At 43.5% G+C, this 18,538-nt stretch overlaps 1 protein-coding gene across 3 annotated transcripts in view; it reads right to left on the bottom strand.

The window, feature by feature from the left end:
• Positions 1-18,538, bottom strand: part of RFFL (ring finger and FYVE like domain containing E3 ubiquitin protein ligase) — an 86,905-nt gene that overhangs the window by 57,385 nt on the left and 10,982 nt on the right. The window contains exon 2 of one of the 3 annotated variants that reach the window (XM_075561399.1): positions 9,372-9,605. The exons of 1 other annotated variant lie outside the window; for it this stretch is intronic. The gene's annotated coding sequence lies outside the window, so the exon portion shown is untranslated. Of the gene's footprint in view, positions 1-632; positions 767-9,371; positions 9,606-18,538 lie in introns of those variants that run through there. One more of the 3 variants, XM_075561400.1, reaches the window with a different exon arrangement.

Genomic DNA, 18,538 nt, shown 5'->3' on the forward strand with positions numbered 1-18,538 from the left:
CTGAAACCACTGGCCAGGTGTAAGCTGGGGCAGAGTGATTCCAAGATTTGAGATGTTTCAAAGGGCTCAGGGTGAAATGAAGTACATAGACCATTTGGAGTAACTGGAAGGAGCAGGGGCACAGCTTTGAGCATAATTTCTACCTGTTGAGTTTGGAGGGGGAAAGGAGACAGGGTAGCAGGCTGAAGAGAATTAGGGATGAAAGGAAGTTCTTCACAATACCACAGAGAAAACTCACGTGGTACATTGTTGGGCTCGACAATTCAACATTCACAATTACAAGACAAACAAGGAATCTGTTCGCCTTGTTTCTACCAACAATCATTAATTTAACTAACGTGTTTCACAAGACATAAAGAGAACCTTCAAGAGCAAAAGGATGGATAAAACCACAATGCTAATATGCTTGGCACTTCCAAGGTTTAAAATGCTTGGATTAGGGTTAAAACCACAACCAATCCAAAAGAAATAAAACTTTCTCCTGAAGCATCTCTAAAGAGTTGAAGATTTAGATAGCCAAACAGGATACTTGATACAGGTACTGACTCAAGTAGACTAGGCGTTCCCCAGCACCACCCCCTCGGTTTGGATCCCAGCTCAGTCTAGCTAACTGAAAAACGCCCTGTGGTTACCTGAGTTTGCCTCTTTCAAAACCTGGCCAGGGCAGAATGCAGGTGGTACCTCCAGCTCCTGCCGCTGAGGCTGAGGCGGTCAGAGCCATGTTCAGATGAGATCATCTCAGAAACCAACAGCAGAGGCTTTCAGGCAGAGTGAATGGTGCCGCCTGGGGACATATCTTTGGTAAGCAGGAAGGCAACAGAGCAAGCCGTTTGCCCCTGGCAGTGCTGACTCACGCTGGGCAAAACTCCCATGTCACCAACAGCTCGGCCCCAGGCAGACTGCAATCAGCTGCAACCAGGAACTGAAGAGACGCCCCACCAGCTCCTAAATTGGGTGCAGGCAAACCTCATCCCCTTACTGCTTCTTCCTCTGCCACCTCTGGAGCCTGAACACAGCAGCCAGTTCCTGAAATTTCATCTGTGAATGGCACTGGGTGCAGGAGAGCAAGATTACAAAAGGCAGCAGGGTCACCACTGGGGAGGCTTCCCAGGAGGCTGAAACAGAAGTCAATTTGCATTTACAAATGAGAGAATCTGGGTCAGTGGACTTAGGGAACTTGCTGGTCAAATCATCAGGGTGAGTTTCTGTCAGCTCTAAGTTGGCTCCCTGTTTTTTTTTTTTTCCCACTAGGCTGCCTCTGACCTCCTTCTCTCATCCAGGCAGAAACACTGAAGTTGGTATCTTTTTATCAGCTGCTACAGTCTCTGTGCCATAGTTAGATTGCCCAGCACCACACCTACTAAACGCATAAGGAATGTGCAGGACGTTGTGAAAATTCCCCAGAATCACTTGCTCTTTAAGAAAAAACTCTCTACATCTACATCGATTCCCATTTATTGGCCATCCAATTAAAAGATCAGTATCAGAATGACTGGTTGATCAAGAGTTATTAATTAATATTGACTTTGCCCTGACAGGCTAGAATTGGCTCTGGTGTTATCCAAAGAAAACAAGAGATCAAGTCTGTTTTCTGTGTGTTTTCACTGTAAAGAAAAGAAACTAAAGTTCCTATCAAAGTCTACCTTTCTCTGCTCAAAATCTGTGAAGGTTCCCCCAGGTCAGGGGATTTATTTAAACTCAGGTGGGCATACAAGGCTGCCATAGTAACCCAACCCATCCCTTTTAAGAAGGACTCTCACCCTCATTCCCCTGGAAAGACCTCCGGATATCTCCAGGGGTGTCATTCAATGAATGTTAGGTACGTAACAATGAAGTGAACTTTAGGATACTTAAGAAATGGTTAGTCAGAATTTGACTTTGAAAACTGTTACTTAATTCAATTCTTTTGCAAAGAGATCTATTTTAGAGTTATTTACCCAACTCAGTTTCCTAGTTAATATTTTTCCAGTAGGTTAGTCACACTGAGCTTTATGGGTTTTTAAAAAAAATGTTCATTTCCTTTCAGTGGTATGGGTTCTTTTTTTTGGGGGGTGGTGGTGAGGGAGTTTGTTTTGTTTTGAAAGGAAGTGGCTATGTTTAAAGATGGTTCTCTCTCTACTGCATGTGGGGATTAGTCATTTTTACACGGTAAAAGTATCTTTGGAGAAGTTGATACCCATTTTTCACAGACCACATTATAAAAAATCTATAGGTGATTAAGTCATAAACATGCTACTATAGAATAATTCTCAAAGTACAAGGCAGACAAATGTGGACCCTCTTCTGGAAAAAAAAGCATTGTTGGCAACGCTTCTGGTCCACATGATACTAGCAAGCTTCAATGAAGAGAAGACGCAGATGGTGCCTACAGCCCAAGTGTGAATTCTATGAAGAACAATGTGTGAGGGCCCGAAGTTTCCATGTTGCTAAGAAGTCCCACTGTTATGGCAAGACACCATGTCCTAGTTCAGGAGCATCATCAGGGCTCAATGGTTTCCCTGACTGGGTTAGGGAGACAATTCCTATGAGCTTCCCCAAAATTGAACCACACACAAGCCTACTTTGAAATTAGCAAAATTGAATATTATATACTTAAGAGATTCTAAAAGATGCTAAATTTGGACTAACAGTTTCAGGCACTTGAGGTTTTATAAAAATTATGAGCATATCAGAGACTATGTAAGAAATAAGAATAAATTGTGGCTTTGTGATTAAGTTCTTTCAATGCATTACTTAAAAATTCAGAAAGGTAATTTGTTACTTAAAAGCTATTTATAGGTTTTATTTTCCATGGATGGTTATGTATGTATACACATGTATATATATGTGGGTATAAATTTTTTAAGGAGTCTTGAAGGAGTCATGGGTTACTCATTGGGAGATAATCCAAAGTCCGCAGTTTAAACCCACTAGCTGCTCCCTGGCAGTCTTTCTGTAAAGAGTTGTCTGTTCCTGTAAAGTCACAGGCTTAGAAACCCAATAAGGCAGTTCTATTGTCCATAAGGGTTCCTCCTTATGAGTCCAAATCAACTCAATGGCAGTGAGTGTGGTTGTTTTTTGTATGGTTGGATTCTTTAGTGATCTAAGGGTGAAGCACTCAACTACCAACCAAAAAGCTGATGGCTCAACCCCATGCAGGGACTCCACAGTACAAAGTCCTGGAGATCTGCTCTTCTAAAAATTACAGCCCTTCATGCCCACCCAGGGATGCAAAAAAAAAAAAATTCCTGTGGGCCAGTGTAACCGTCCTATAGGGTCACCACCAATTCAATAATAGGCAAGTACACTTAGTAACAGCAGCAATCAATTACTTGCACATGTCCAGCAATCAATTACTTGCACATGTCCACACCCAGAGTGACAGGAACAGATATACTCATAGCACCCTTTAAAAAAAATCATTTTATTGGGGGCTCACTCCATACATACATCAATTGTGTAAAGCACATTTGTACATTCATTACCTCATCATTCTCAAAACATTTGCTTCTCCATGTAAGCCCCTGGCATCAGCTCATTTTTCCTCCTCCCTCCCTGCACCCGCCTCTCTCTTAAACCCTTGGTAATTCATAAATGATTATTTTGTCATATCTTATACTGTCCGACATCTCCCTTCACCCACTCTTGTGTTGTCCGTCCTCCAGGGAGAGGGTTATGGCTCTGTTTTTATCTGGGTTTGTTTTTTCTGCACTAGCAGTAACATTGTAATAGTAAGAAACCTGTCAAAATAAAAATGAAAGCATTCATTTCTCAAGATTCTGTAGCTTTTCTTCCAAATCCTTGTACGAAAACCCAGAAGGATACACACCCCAGAGAAAGAACCGCTGTGGGGGAGGAGATTCAAGAAGTTATTTCTAGCCTTTATCAATATTTGAAGCTTTTTACAACAGAGATCAAAATATTATGTGGTCATTTAAATGTTGTTAAAGTTTTCAATTTTTTATCATTTATAATATTTTCTTCTGCACTCTTTCTTCCCAATACTCAAAAACAAATAAAAACCAAGCCCATTACCCTGGATTTTGTCTCAGAGAAAGAATCCAGTTGGATAATGTAACTACTGACAGCACAGGCTTTCCTAGGTTGAAATCTTAACAGTCACTTAAACTTGGCAGTCACTGTCTTTTTTCATGCAGAGCAGTTGGTTGGCTTGAACCACTGGCCTCTCGGTCAGCAGTCAGCTGCTTTAATAACCTGATACACCAGTGGGCTATGCCTTCTCTCAAATACCTCCCCAACTATTATCCACTTCGTGAATCTCTGCATTCAAAATGACACGGTATTATTTCATCTTATTTATATCCACATCCTTTTTCTGATAGACACTGACTTGATAAGCCCAAATTTCTGCTGCATGAGAAGTTTAAATTCTGAGCAATAAGTTTACAGAAGGCTATAGTTCTTCATACGCTGAAAATTCAGCCTCCACTGAGTTCTGACCACTGACTGGCAGTATGAAAAGCTTTGCCCTCCAGCATAATGTGTTTCAAAGGAGAGGCAGCATCACCCTCAGAACTTAGCCTGGGTATACCCTTGATGGAAATTGGGGTACTAGGGCCACATACTCATGCTATACCCCAACTGCCTTCTTTGGAGGTTCCTGAAGCCACCTTGTAAGCTTTTCTTATCACAATAGTGCTTGTAACGTAATCATGGTCCTCCCCCTTTTGTAGTCCTCCCTGCTTCTTCGAGTTGATGAACATGATTTAGTGACATTCCTTTTGTTCTCCATGCTCTACGGAAGCTGCCCCATGGCTGTGACTCATTGGACACCACTAGACCTCAAGTTGATGATCTCCTTCATCCCTCATCTAGGACGATTTGTCTTTGCCTTGTCCTGTTTAAGACTTGATAAATGCATCTCTATACATTTCCCCCTAAAGCACCTGGAACTAGTGGCTGTCTCACCTTGTTAATCAGTGACTCCCCCCCCCCCAATTCTTTGCTGTTCAGGTGTCCTAGCACCTTGTTTTTGTTTTAAACTAGAGTACATACTCTTTAAAAAAAATTTTTTTAAGGACAATGAGTGCCCGCCAAACGTCTTTCATCTAATACATCACAGAAATTAAGCATGAAAAATGAAGTATTAGGATACTTAAGTTATCAACTCTAGGGCACTTAAGAATCACAGGGGTGCTTTATTTAAAATGATCACTTCCCATCCCAATCCCTCAGTCATTCTGAATTGGAAGTGGAGGCAGGCCCCAGAATTTGGATGTTTAACAAGCATCCATTCTACCCAAAATGATTCTGATGCAGATGAATCTGCTGAGAGAGGGCCCCTACATTCCCTAAGCACTCTTCTGGGGAAAACAGCCTTTTGTTGTTTCGTGTTTTTTTAAAGGACACCAACAAAAGAGCAATCACACTGAGTAGGTCCTAGACATCAGTCTCTCACCACAAGAACCACAAGGAAGATAATCATTGAACTGTATTTATTTTGTTGGCTGGACCATCGTTTTCATCAAAGCTCCAGAGACAATTATCCAAACTACCATTAAGGATGATTGCTACTGTCACCCAGTCTTGTTATAACAGAGATATTTTCTTTCATACCTGGGAAGTGGTACAAGGGACTTAATGGCAGTTTTACATCTGTGAAAAATTAAAGCTCACTGGACTCAACAAAATAGTCAAATAAAAACAAAGGAGAAAAACTCCCCCAAAGGCACAAGCTGAAAATACAACTTCTGACTCACTGACGAGACCGTTTTTTTTTTTGCACAGAAACTGAAACTATGGAGCACGATATGGCTCAGATGTCGAGAGTGACCAAATGCCAACTTATCACCAGAGCATCAGCTACCACAGGCTTCTTGTAACATTTGGAAGCACAAGCCGACTGGATACAATGGCCTCTCCTGGGAGAGCAAGGCTGTCTCTGTGGTGGAGATCATTCCATCTTGGGGCCAGGAGGAGCAGGGAGTCCCTTTACTCTTTAACTAGCCACTTTCATGTTCAGATACGGTGACCAGCACAGCATGTGGCAGGGCTGGCCTCATAGCCCTTTGCTGGGAGACCACTGGAGCTGTGTGAGGCACACGACCTCTGGTACAGTTACCAGAACCAATTTTGTAACGTAACTGTGGGCGCTTAATTATCCACTGTGGCATAATACTTCATATTTCTGAAAGGTATCCAATGGCAGGAGCCTAGGAGTTGCCTACCTTGGGCACAATGAAATACTGGGTTCCTAAACTTCAGTAATTGACAAGTAGCAAGCGGGCAGGAAAAGACGGCTCCAACGCTGACAGGACACAGTCTGAGCACCTAATGACAAGACCGGGAGGAAGGGAGCCAGTGACATGACAAAATCGCTCTCTCGGGTAAGTCATTTCAGAAACCTGGCAACAGAAATCTCGGAACCATTTGCTGGGTGTAATTTTCTACACAAAGCTATTTCTTAGAGATTTTATATTTTTTCCTCCTGAGCTGCGTAAAGTTACTGGGCATTGGAGGGGTGGCCAAGGAAAGGGCCCACCTGAATGGCTCAGAGAGCTTCAGACGGAAGTAATTAGGATGCTCATGTTCTGTTACTGCTCACAGTGCCCCAGTAGCCGTCCTCTCGGAATCTTTTTTTTTTTTCCTCTCGGATTCTTAACTCAGCTTTGAATTGAAGCTTGTCAAAATTCTCTTTACTTTATACCTCTGTATTCTTCTCCTCTTGCAACCCCTCCCCCTGGCCAGCTCACGAGCGCTCGCGCGCGCGCGCGCACTCTCTCTCTCTCTCTCTCTCTCTCTCTCTCTCTCTCTCTCCCTCACATAGAGCCCTGCCTCCAAGAAATCAAACTTCCCCCCAAATTTCACCCTGGCTTTCCACTAACAATGCTATGGGATTCAGTTACCTGTGTGCTAGTCCCCAAGTCTAGGGGGCCTTTGTCGACATTTGTTTCATCTTGAAGGGTGATTTCTAGCCAAGTAGATAAGATTACTTGTTCACTTACAGTTAATCTTCAAACTGGTTCTGAAGGTTACGGAAATAAAAGGATAGACCTGCACAGCTTGAATGTCCCATCAAGGTAATCAAAGTAATGGAAGGAGAGAAGACAGAAGGAGAGATTTCAAAAATAAAGACTGAACTGTGCACTTCAGCAGCACTTAAGAAAACACTCCATCTGACTAAGCAGCTGATGGGGGAACCGAATACCCAAAGGGCTGTCCATTCTCTAATGGTTATTGTGCTCATGGTTTTTGCTTCTCACAAGGTTCTGCAAGAGATCACAGGATAAAAACCAGATTTGCATTATTTATATAAAGCCGATAGAAACATCCTAACATCTGGAATCCCACTGATTCACTTGAAGCTACAACCCTCTTTCAATCCAACCCTATGTAACAAGGAACAAACATTACTTTGTTTAGGACTCTCAAAGGTACCCCCCTCTCTCTCCTATTGCTCTTCTTGCCTTTGTCACAGAACAACAGAGTTAGAGAAAGAAACCGCATATTCTGTTTCAGGCCGGTAAGAACCTGAGAAAAAAAGGCGGGGGGGGGGGGGGGGGGGGAGGGTGCCCACAATAAATACAGCATGCACAGAGAATAAGCACTGTAGAACACATGTGAGTGTGTTATTAAAAAGCCTAGAAGCACTCATCAGTCATGGTAAATCCATCCTGGCACGGATGAAGGTTTTTCTCCTGCTTTCTGAACCAAAACAATTTTAGCATATTTAAGGTTATAGTCACAGATGCCAATTTAACAGGAAATTCTGTTTTGGCATAGGGTTTGCATCATTTGTTCATGCATCATTTGTTCATTCATTCGTTCATTCACTCACTCACCATCAATGGCAGTGCTATGCTAGAGGCTGCTGGGTCAGTGGAAGAGTTGATAGAATCCTGGTCCCTCGCCTGAAGGAAAGCATGGCAGTGCTTTGAAAGGCAATACTGAGGCAGTCACACAGTAGAGGTAAACACACACATTTAAAAGCCTTTCTCTTTGCCAAAATCAAGTCAGTTTCGCTAAGTAATCTGATGGACTTAAAAGCCCAAACTGCCACCTACAACAGCAGCTCAAATTAAAAACAAAAAGTAACAGTGAGAGAGAATACCAAGGGCTGGCAAGGGTGTGGAGAAACTATGGCTCTGCTGCTGGTGGGAATGTAAAATGGTATCGCCACGCTGGGAAACCATTTGATAGTTCCTTTAAACACACACACACACACACACACACACACACACACACTTACAGTAAAGATCTAGCAACTGCATTCCTGGGCACTTATCCCAGAGACATTTAAATTCATGTCCTACTAAAACTTGTAGGTAATTGTCCCTAACAGCTTTATTGGTCATAGCCCCGACCTAGGAACACACGTCCTTCAGTGGGTGAAAGGTTACACGCAGCAGGGCGTCCATGCTCTGGAATACGCCTGGGCGGTAAGAAGGAATGCACTGTGACACAGCAGCTGGAGTAGCTCTCAAGGGTATTGTACTAAATGACAAGTGCTCATCTGAAAAGTTACTGTTCTAACCCCATTTTTATAACTTCCTCAGAACAAACTACTGAGCTAGGGACTGGATTGGTGGTTGCCCTGGATTTGAGATGATGGGTAAGACCACACAAAGGGGTGTCATGAGGGAGATGCTTGTGGCAATAGTCATTCTTGATCTAGATCAGCAGTTCTCAACCTGTCATGACCCCTTTGGGAGTCGAACAACCCTTTCACAGGGGTCGCCTAAGACCATGGTCTTATGGGAAAACATATTTCCCATGGTCTTAGGAACCGAGACACCGCTCCTCTATCCGTCTCCAGGCTGGTCCACCCACATGCATCTATGCCGACATACAAGTACCCAGAGTGAAGACTGTTACCCATGCTACACCATGCTTCAAGACAAAATTTCATTTATTTGTAATTAGAAATCAATATTTCAAAATATGTAATTACATATTGTTTTGTGATTTATCACTATGCTTTAATTATGTTCCATTTGTAATAATGAAATTACATCCTGCATATTAGATATTTACATGACAGTAGCAAAACTACAGTTATGGAGTAGCAATGAAAATAATTTTATGGTTGGGGGTCACCACAACATGAGGAACTGTATTAAAGGGTCATGGCATTAGGAGAACCACTGCTCTAGAAAGTGGTGGTGCTGGTGGTGGCACAAATCTACATGTGATGAGAAAACAGAAATACCCCGGGTTGGGTAGCACTGTAGTTAAATAAGAAACAATTGGGGGAAACTGGGTGAATAGTACTTGGGAATTTTGAACAATTTCACAACTTCCTGTGAATTTATAACTATGAAATAAAGCTAAAAATACACAGGAGATTCAAAAATTCCTAAAAATGTTTTGAGCCCATTGTTGCAACCATTGTGTCCATCATCTTGTCAAGAGCTTTCCTCTTTTTCCTGTACCTCTACTTTGCCGAGAAGTCCTTCTTTAGGGATTGTCCAAAGCATGTGAGACAAAGTCTTGCCATCCTTGGCTCGAAGGAGCATTCTGGCTATCCTAGTTCAGAGATTATTCGGCTCTTTTGATGATAGTCCATGGTACCTTCTATATGCTTCTCCAACACCATCACTCAAATGCATCGATTCTCCTTTGGTCTTCCTTATTCGGTGTCCAACTTTCACATGCCTCTGAGGTAACTGAAAATACCCCGGCTTAGTCAGGCATACTTTACTCTTCCAAAGGCACATCGAATGAAATGGAACCCATTTCTGAAGACTCACTGAAACATCATTGTATTAGACGAGCGGTGATGGTTGAGGGTGAGTCTGTCCTGCCAGATCGCCTGTGAGCAGCAAGTTGCATCAGGTCGATTTCAACCCATTATGACCCCATGTGTGTCAGAGCAGAATTGTGCCCCATAGGCTTTTCAATGGTTGATTTCCCCCCAGTAGATTGCCAGGACTTTACTCTGAAGAACCTCTGTGTAGACTTGATGCATAGCCAAATTTGTTAACCATCTGCACCACACCAGAACGCCAAAGCCAATACTTGGGTTCAGGCACTGGGTAGCTTTAAGGCTGCTCCATAAACCACAGACAATATCAGTCAGTACTTATAGCTCGAAGGGTGACTATGAGATTAAGTGAATTAATATAGCAATATCTCTGGCATATGGTAAGCATATGTGGTAAATACTGGTCTTTCTATACAAAATATGGCACAAAGAGAATGATCACATAATAACTCATTGCCGTTGAGTAAATTCTGACTCAGAGCAACCCTATGTCAAAGATATGTCTACCTTTGATTAATGTTACACAGAATTTTCTCATGCAAGAACTTGCCTCGCCCTAGCTCCAGCCAAAGAAAGCACACAATTTCATTCAGGGGAAACAAAAAACAGAAAGATGATATTGCGTCTCATCATACAATAAAATGATCAAATAGATCCTGCTAAAAACACGCCTACTGCTGCTGCCCAAAGTGAGCTCAGTAGGAAAAGCGACGGGTTTGTAAAACGCAGTTTTCTAACATGCTTCACTAAAGGAAATGTTCAAAGTGAAAAATTCAGGACTTCACTTAGCTGGCAGAGACTATCGAAGTCATCTGTATCCTCCCTTGCTCAAGTTCTCCACCTCCCTTTCCTAATCAAGGCTGTAATAGCAACCCAAACCCTTGTCAGCTGCCACACAGCCTGGCAGCAAGCAGTCCTACAAGAGTCACTAACTAGGAAAGAAAGGGCTTGGGGGGAGGGGACAGCAACAGCCCCATTATCTTTCCAACTGAGTTAAAAAGATTTTGTTGTTGTTGTTAGAGAGCTGCTTTAAAAGCTTGATTAGAATAATCTAAGACACATGAAATACCTAGTTCCAGTTGGTGGATTTCCCAACTCTACAAGAAACAATGTAGACATTTTTGGAATCAGAAACATAAATTGTTTCTCAAAGTGTTAAGCAATGCTTATTCAAAGGCCAAAGGATAACTGGAGATTTAGACAGCTGTGCTAGGGCCACAGTAGCGGCCTTTGCTAACTAGTATTGCTTTGGAACAATTGAAACCTTCTCCAGCAGTGCAAAGTCCACACACAAGCAGCAGTGTTCTCTGCAAGCCTCCAGACAGTTTCATTATTGTTTAACCACCAAAATAACAGCTCCGATAATCTATCAAGTTTGACATTTCATCCACCGAAGCAATTAACCCAGGTCATAAGGCATGCGTACAGAGATTCCCCCCTCTGCTCCCAAGGACACCCAGCTTGACACTAGCTACGCAAATTCACAACGTGTCCTCTCCCATCCTACTTACAAAAAGGTTTCTGAAAACCAGACAAACTAAAATACTTCAAGGAAACTCAACAGTCCCAATTTTGTTCTTTCTCCCACCTTGACATATATTTATTACCTGTGTGCACAATTACAGGCCAAGAAATTGGAAATGAGGTGAATATACCACTCAGAACAGGCACCAAAAGCAAATTCCATCAACTTAATCTCAAATATTTTCAAAGGAAGGGTCCTGTGTAAGCAGAATAGGCCTGGAGGGAAGAATGAGCAGAGACCACAAATACAAACCAGTCTTCAAAGGGCATTTGTTTATGTGCAGTTACCTTTGTTGCAAATAGACCCATGAACCTGGTGAAAGAGCAAAATTATGAAAACTTCTTAGAATTAGATGTAACCTTTTGGGAATGAAAGAGTCTGGGTCTAGGGCAGTGGTTCTCATCCATCCTAATGAAGTGACCCTTTAATACAGTTCCCCATGTGGTGACCCCACAACCATAAAATTATTTTGATTGCTACCTCGTAACTGTAATTTTGCTACTGTTATGAATCATCATGTAAATATCTGATATGCAGGATGTAATTTCATTGTTACAAATGGAACATAATTAAACATAACTAAAGCATAGTGATGAATCACAAAAACAATATGTAATTATATATTATGAAATATGTATGTGTTTTCTGATGGTCTTAGGGGACCCTTGTGAAAGCGTCGTTTGACCCCCAAAGGGGTCGAGAGCCACAAGTTGAGAACCACTGGCCTAGGGGCTCAGGACCATTCTCCAGGGACACCAAGGTCAATTAGTTTCACAAAGAGAATGGTCCACATCCAACCTAGGTGAGTAGCAACTGAGAGCTTAAAAGCTCTTAAGCGGCCATCCGTCCAATGTGCAAATATTGGTTCCTCCCAGTGCAGAGGGGGGAAAGCAATGAAACTGGAGGTGCCTGGAAGCATTAGTGCAGTGGCCTGAAAGACCAAGCAAACATCAGTCTCTACAACCTGAAGACCAGACAGAACTAGGTAGTACCTAGCCACCACTACCAATTGGCCTGGAGCGAGAGGTTCCCTCCCATTAGATGGTCCTGGGTATGGTGAGAGAAGAACGTGGAACAGATCAGCATCATAAAGGAGACGAGGCTGACCTGTCGGAGAGACCAGTGGATTCTAAGACTATGACCCACGGATACTCTTCAGGGCTGGAACTGATTCCATGTCGGTTTTCCTTAGAACACGCAACCATTTTCCCAGAACAAAGCTCAGGCAGTTCAAGAAGGGGGGATGGAAACACAAGGGGGAAGGAAGGCAAGTGATGGTCCACTGGGAGGACTGCAATCCATGACGTGAAACAAAATGTGTATGTATTGTTGAATCCAACTGATGATCTGCTCCATAAGACTTCACCCAATTCACTTCTTTTAGAAGGCATGGGGGAAGAGGGGCACAAGTGTCCCTCACCTAAACAGCCCTGGTGGTGCTGTGGGTTAGGTGCTGGAGAGCTAATCACAAAGTCGGCAGATCAAACCCATCAGTTGCTGCTCAAGAGAAAGATGAGGCTGTCTGCTCCCGTAAAGATTTCCAGTCTCAGAACCCCCAGATAGGGTTGCTCTAAGGGATTTTATTTGATCACGCATCAAATCCCCAAGTATTAAAATTTTGAAACAAAAGACCAGCCTGTGGCGTGAACAGCAAGGCCAGGACCATTCCCATTCCTTAGAACAATCAACCACAGGGGATCGAAAGGGTAGTATTTGCCCAGGAATAAAGCCCAGAAGGTAGGCAAGTGAATATGGAAGACCCAGGGAAAGGTGCCCAGAGGGCCGCTATGCTTTGGAGCTGGCCATCAACGTCATGGACCAAAACATGTGTGAGTTGTTGAATGACAAACCAATGTGTTCTGTAAACTGTCACTCAAATCACACTGAGAAGTGAAACAGAAAAAGGAAACCCCAGGAGTACAGTTCTCTAACCCAGGAGTCAGAATCTACTCATTTGCAATATAGCTAAGGAAACCAAACTGGTGACACCACATTGCCCACCAGCCCAGGTAGCCCAGTGGTTAAGCACTCGGCTGAGCAGCTCCAGGGAAGAAAGATGGGACAATCATCTTCACTGAAGATTTGCATTCTTGGAAACCCTAGGGGGCAGTTAGTTCTACTGCACCTATAGGGTTGGTATGAGTCAGGATTGTTTCAAAGACAACAAGTACCTTAGTTTTAGACTTTGTTTCAGGTCCGTAAAGCACTAGCTAGCCTGGTGTGTCTCTCAGTCGCTCCTTCTCTCCACTTTACATTGTTCCTCTGCCAAATGTTGACCTGCTAATCACTGGCTCTGCTGTTCAAAATGATTTCCAATCTCAGCAGTCCTACACCAATCACTCCACAGAAGAAAAACCAAAACCCACCAAACTCACTGCCATCTAATGGATGTTGACTCACAGCAAGCCTCTAAGACAGGGTAGAACTGCCTCTGTGACTTTCTAAGACTGAAATTCTTTACAGGAGTACAAAGCCCAGTCTTTCTCCTGCAGAGGAGCTAGTGATTTTGTTAGGTAGCCAGACTGTGGGGGGAGGCTCACAACCATCCTCCCAGTTGCCAGACTGCAGAGGGCCCCACTTCCTGCTGTAAAAGCCAATGGGTGCCTGCAGACATCTATTTGGTTCCAGTAGGTGGGGGTTACACCCTAATGACAATGGTTCCTATGGAGATCTAGGGAATAGGTCAAAGTTAAGCCGCCATCCTAAACCTAGGATCTGCCCATCTTGTCAAGTGTATCACTCCAATCCCTCCCCTTCCTATTGCGTGTATGTAGACCACCCCCCTTTCATTACTGTATTACCCATAGGACAGCCCCTTCCAGTGACGTATGTCCTCACCTGTAATTAGGGGGCTTGCACGTCCCCAGAGAATATAAAAGGCCTGGGCTAGCATTAGATCTCTCTCCCTCCACGTGGACCATCATGCGGGGCAGAGGTGAGCATGCTACCATGAAACGTGTCTGACTCCATTTATTTCAATACTTCTATGTCTCATGCGCTCAATAACTTTACTATGATCTTTACTTATTATCGCTGTACAATTGCGCCTACCGGGCCCGTAATGATGTGTGAGGGGCTGGCTTCCCCTGACACCAGACTAGCTACTACAGAGAATCAGGGGAACCCAACCAGCTATAAAGGCTAGAGGGCGTGCTTACATTCAGGCTCCAAGCCAGGAAGGGGTGGTACACCTAGGTGGGCAGTATACCTGGACTGGCCCCATCTGGGCCAGGTGGGCTTAATTCAGCCAATGGTTGACCACACCTCCCAGCCTAGGGCCAGAAAAGCCAGGATCCCAAACCCACAGCCTTTCTCTTCCAACTGTTCCCTGGATCTTGCTGCGGTTTTCCCTGGCCTCAGGACTCCACGTGCCCTGAGGGTGCTGTGTAAAACCTGAAACATCTTCTATCCTGTATAAACACTCACTCGGATCACCAACCAGGCTTGGCGTGAATTCTTTCTGGTGCGAAGCCAAGGACCGAGGTATTTCTCATTCAAGAAACCTAACAAACTGCTGACCTTGCACTTTTCGGCCCAACTCATAACCACCTACGCCACCAGAGCTCCCCAAAGAAAGATAAGGTTTTCCTCCTCCTGCAAGGGCTAACAGCCTCAGAAAACCTACAGGGCATGTTTGACTGTCCACAGGCACTGCTGTGAGCTAGAATAAGGGCAACAGCAGTGAGGTTGAGTTTAACGTGGTTTGTAGTCTATCGGAACCTCAGGCCACTCTCGCAAACATTTTGGGAGGTCTGAACTAAAACTCTAGGATACACGTTGGACTGATACCTGCAAGGACAGTGGTTCAAGTCGACCAACCAACTGTTCCCATGATTTAAACAACTTTGGAAACTGAAGAAATAATTTATTTTAGGAAAAATTATACAAGACTAGTACTAGTCCCAAAGAGGTGGAGATTAAAAACATTAAAAAAAACAAACCCAAATTCCCATATATCAACCCCCATTCCTAGTATATGAGCATCCCACCCCAGGGTTCTGCAACTCACCGCAGCGTCTCACAGAACTCCTGAAGCATGAAAGGAAATGGCTCATGTGGTTGTGGGTGCTGTTTAGTCTTCTATCCAAAATTCAGACGAAGTTGATGAGGGTCCTACCCAGCTGCAGCTGCTGGGGACATCAGTCAGGTAACACAAGCCACAAAAACTGGAAGTCAGGCAGAGACAGGCCAAAGGCAAGGTCCAAAACTAGATGCAAAAAAAGCCCCCAACTGCAAGCAGGTCTCTGATGTTTCTTTCTGAGAATGCTCGCTCAGTCAAGAAAAATAAATGGCTTTGATGGAGGTGTGGTTTCTGCCTAAAGCAGGCCACACCCCCAAGGAAACAGAGTTGTGACTTGAGTCACATCCTCCAGTAAGGTAGAGATTCCGAATAAAACCTATCTTAAGCTTTCATTAGCATAACAGAGAGCTCCCTCCAGTAAGAGACTGAAACCTGGGAGGCAAGAATTTACAGCACAGCACAAAAGGCATAAGGCTAGAAAGCTCATTCATTAAGTAATTTTGACTACACCTCAGAAATCCCATATACAAGGTCACTGATGAGTCTGAACTCCACAGAAGTGGGGGAAGGGGACCCTAGGGAAAGAAATCTATATTATGCACACAGGAACCAGCAGTAACATATAGTCTTTAGAAATCAAGAAGACTGATCAATTATCAGGCACCAAAGAACAAAAAATCCTATCATTGGGTGCACACTTCCCTGATATGAATACTGAATACTGAGGACAAATGGATTCATAAGCAAATGTGACGAGGAAAGCTGATGGTGCTTGGCTATCAAAAGATATAGCATCTGGGGTCTTAAAGGCTTGAAGGTAAACAAGTGGCCATCTAGCTTAGAAGCAACAAAACCCACATGGAAGAAGCACACGAGCCTGTGCAATCACGAGGTGTCTAAGGGAGCAGGTATAAGGCATCATCAGAGCAAAAAAATCTTACTATAGTGATTGAAGGGGGTGTGTGCAGAGTGGAGACCCAAAGCCCATTTGTTGGCTACTGGAGATCCCCTTTACACAGGGGTCTAGGGGAGGAGACGAGCCAGTCAAGGTGGGATATAGCATCAATGAAAAATACAACTTTCCTCTAGTTCCTAAATGTTTCCTCCCCACCCCCACTGTCATGATCCGAATTCTACCTTGCAAGTCTGGGTACACCAGAGGATGTGCACTGGTATTGATAGGAACTGGAAACACAGGGAATCCAAGGAGGATGATCCCTTCAGGACCTGTGGTGTGAGTGGCGAAACTGGCAGGGTGGAGGTGGAGGGAAGGTGGGTTGGAAAGGGCCAAGGGATTACAAGGAGCTACATGTGACCTCCTCCCTGGGGGAGGGACAACAGAAACTTAGGTGAAGGGAGATGTCGGACAGGGCAAGATATGACAAAATAATAATTTATAAATTATCAAGGGCTCATGAAGGAGGAAGGAGTGGGGAGGGAGGGGGGAAAATGAGGACCTGATACCAAGGGCTTAAGTGGAGAGCAAATGTTTTGAGAATGATGAGGGCAATGAATGTACAGATGTGCTTTGCACAATTGATGCATTATGGATTGTGATAAGAGTTGTATGAGCCCCTAATAAAATTATTTTTTAAAGTTCTTTAAAAAAAGAATTCCAGAAAAGTCGATTTTCATTTGATGCCTGATAAAGAAATCATAAGTAAAAAATATTTTAAGATCAACAAATTAAAACTTACAGTAAGCATCATTTAATGGGCTTTTATAATGTTTACAATACATAATAGAAAATTTCAACCTTTTCCCACTTAAAAAAAGTGACATTTGATTAGGAGGACCAAATGTAAATTTAAAAGTATACATAAACAATTACATACTTTGGTATCAAAACAAAAACTGTTTTCTTAACATGATATTGAAGAACTCTTGTATTTTGCAGCAATTCCTCCCAAACAAAACTAATGACTTGCTTTTATGCTTACTGCTGAAAAGATGAGACAAGGGAAAAGATTTCAGATCGCTATTTGGCGGCATTCCCACAAATTACAGTGCAGGTGTGAACAGTCTACAATCAAATGAAAACCAAATCAGACTACCATTATCAGGGCACTTTCATTTTTAATACTGGTTTTGATAGTGCAAGAGACATGGTGATGTGCCACATAAAATTCTGACCAAATAGGTGCAGTTTAAGGAGTCCCTGAGTGATGCAAACAGTCACAGCCCACAATTAGTAGCAGAAAAGTCCGCCTTGAAAACCCTATGAAGCTGCTTTCCCCTGCACACACAAGGTCAAGTAACAGCAAGTGCAATTTAGGGCTCGAAAGAAGATCATTTGGAAGTGAAGTTGCACAACCATCATTTTTCTGTTACCCGTTGATGGGCTGATTCACTGTCACTAATCCTGCCTGTCTTTAATTGGGTCAATAATACAGTTGGGAAACACTGAACTACAACTTTGGGAGTGGAGAGATTACTCAGCATCACCTGAGGTGCTTGATCCAACCATATGGCCAAGGTAGTAGAAAAGGTGGAGATGACACATGGGCTGCTAATCACAAGGTCAGCCGTTGGAAAGCACCAGCTGTTCCCAGAGGAAAGTTAAGGCTGTCTACTCCCGTAAAGAGTTACAGCTTAGAAAACCCGCCCTGAATCCACTTGATGGTAGTGAGTTTCTGGGGATACTTTAACACACTTGTCTCCACTGTCTCAACAGCAAACACTGGCTAAGTATACTTCACCTCTGATACAGAATAACTGGGCACTCTTCCAATAGCACTTGATAAAATGAACAAGAATGGGACATGTCTCTGGTCATACCCAAAATGGGGTTGATTTCCAATATGAGAGAACCTGAATGACTAAGACACTTCCCTGTGGAGAAGTCCATGCCCCGGCAGGTATTCCTCTAACTCTGTGCACATGGGAGAAAGACAGGGCTTTCTATACTGAGAGAGCTACGGTCTTGGAAACCCACTGTAAGACTGGCCAGTCTGTTAAGAACCAAAGTTCCTCCATGTCTGCCCCTGATCCAATCCTATAAAGTTCTGCCCCCAAGCTGACCCTGTAAAAATTCTGCCCTTCTCAGAAACCAGCAAACCAAAGACAGTGATGACCCAAGGAATCATCGAACCATGAAGAGTGACAGCCAAAAGTGACTACCTGGAGCTTTCATGACACCGATCAAGCAAGAAGACCTCAGCCTGTATTTCCACCCCCAAGACCAGGCCCATTCCTCATTTCTGAACAGTATATATGGGCACTAGCCTCTGAGCTCGGGGCCTCAGCCCATCTGCAACCAGGATAAATTTTGTTGACTGAATTGATTCTC

This window comes from Tenrec ecaudatus, chromosome 10, assembly GCF_050624435.1.
Source record: "Tenrec ecaudatus isolate mTenEca1 chromosome 10, mTenEca1.hap1, whole genome shotgun sequence".
Classification (NCBI taxonomy): domain Eukaryota; kingdom Metazoa; phylum Chordata; class Mammalia; order Afrosoricida; family Tenrecidae; genus Tenrec; species Tenrec ecaudatus.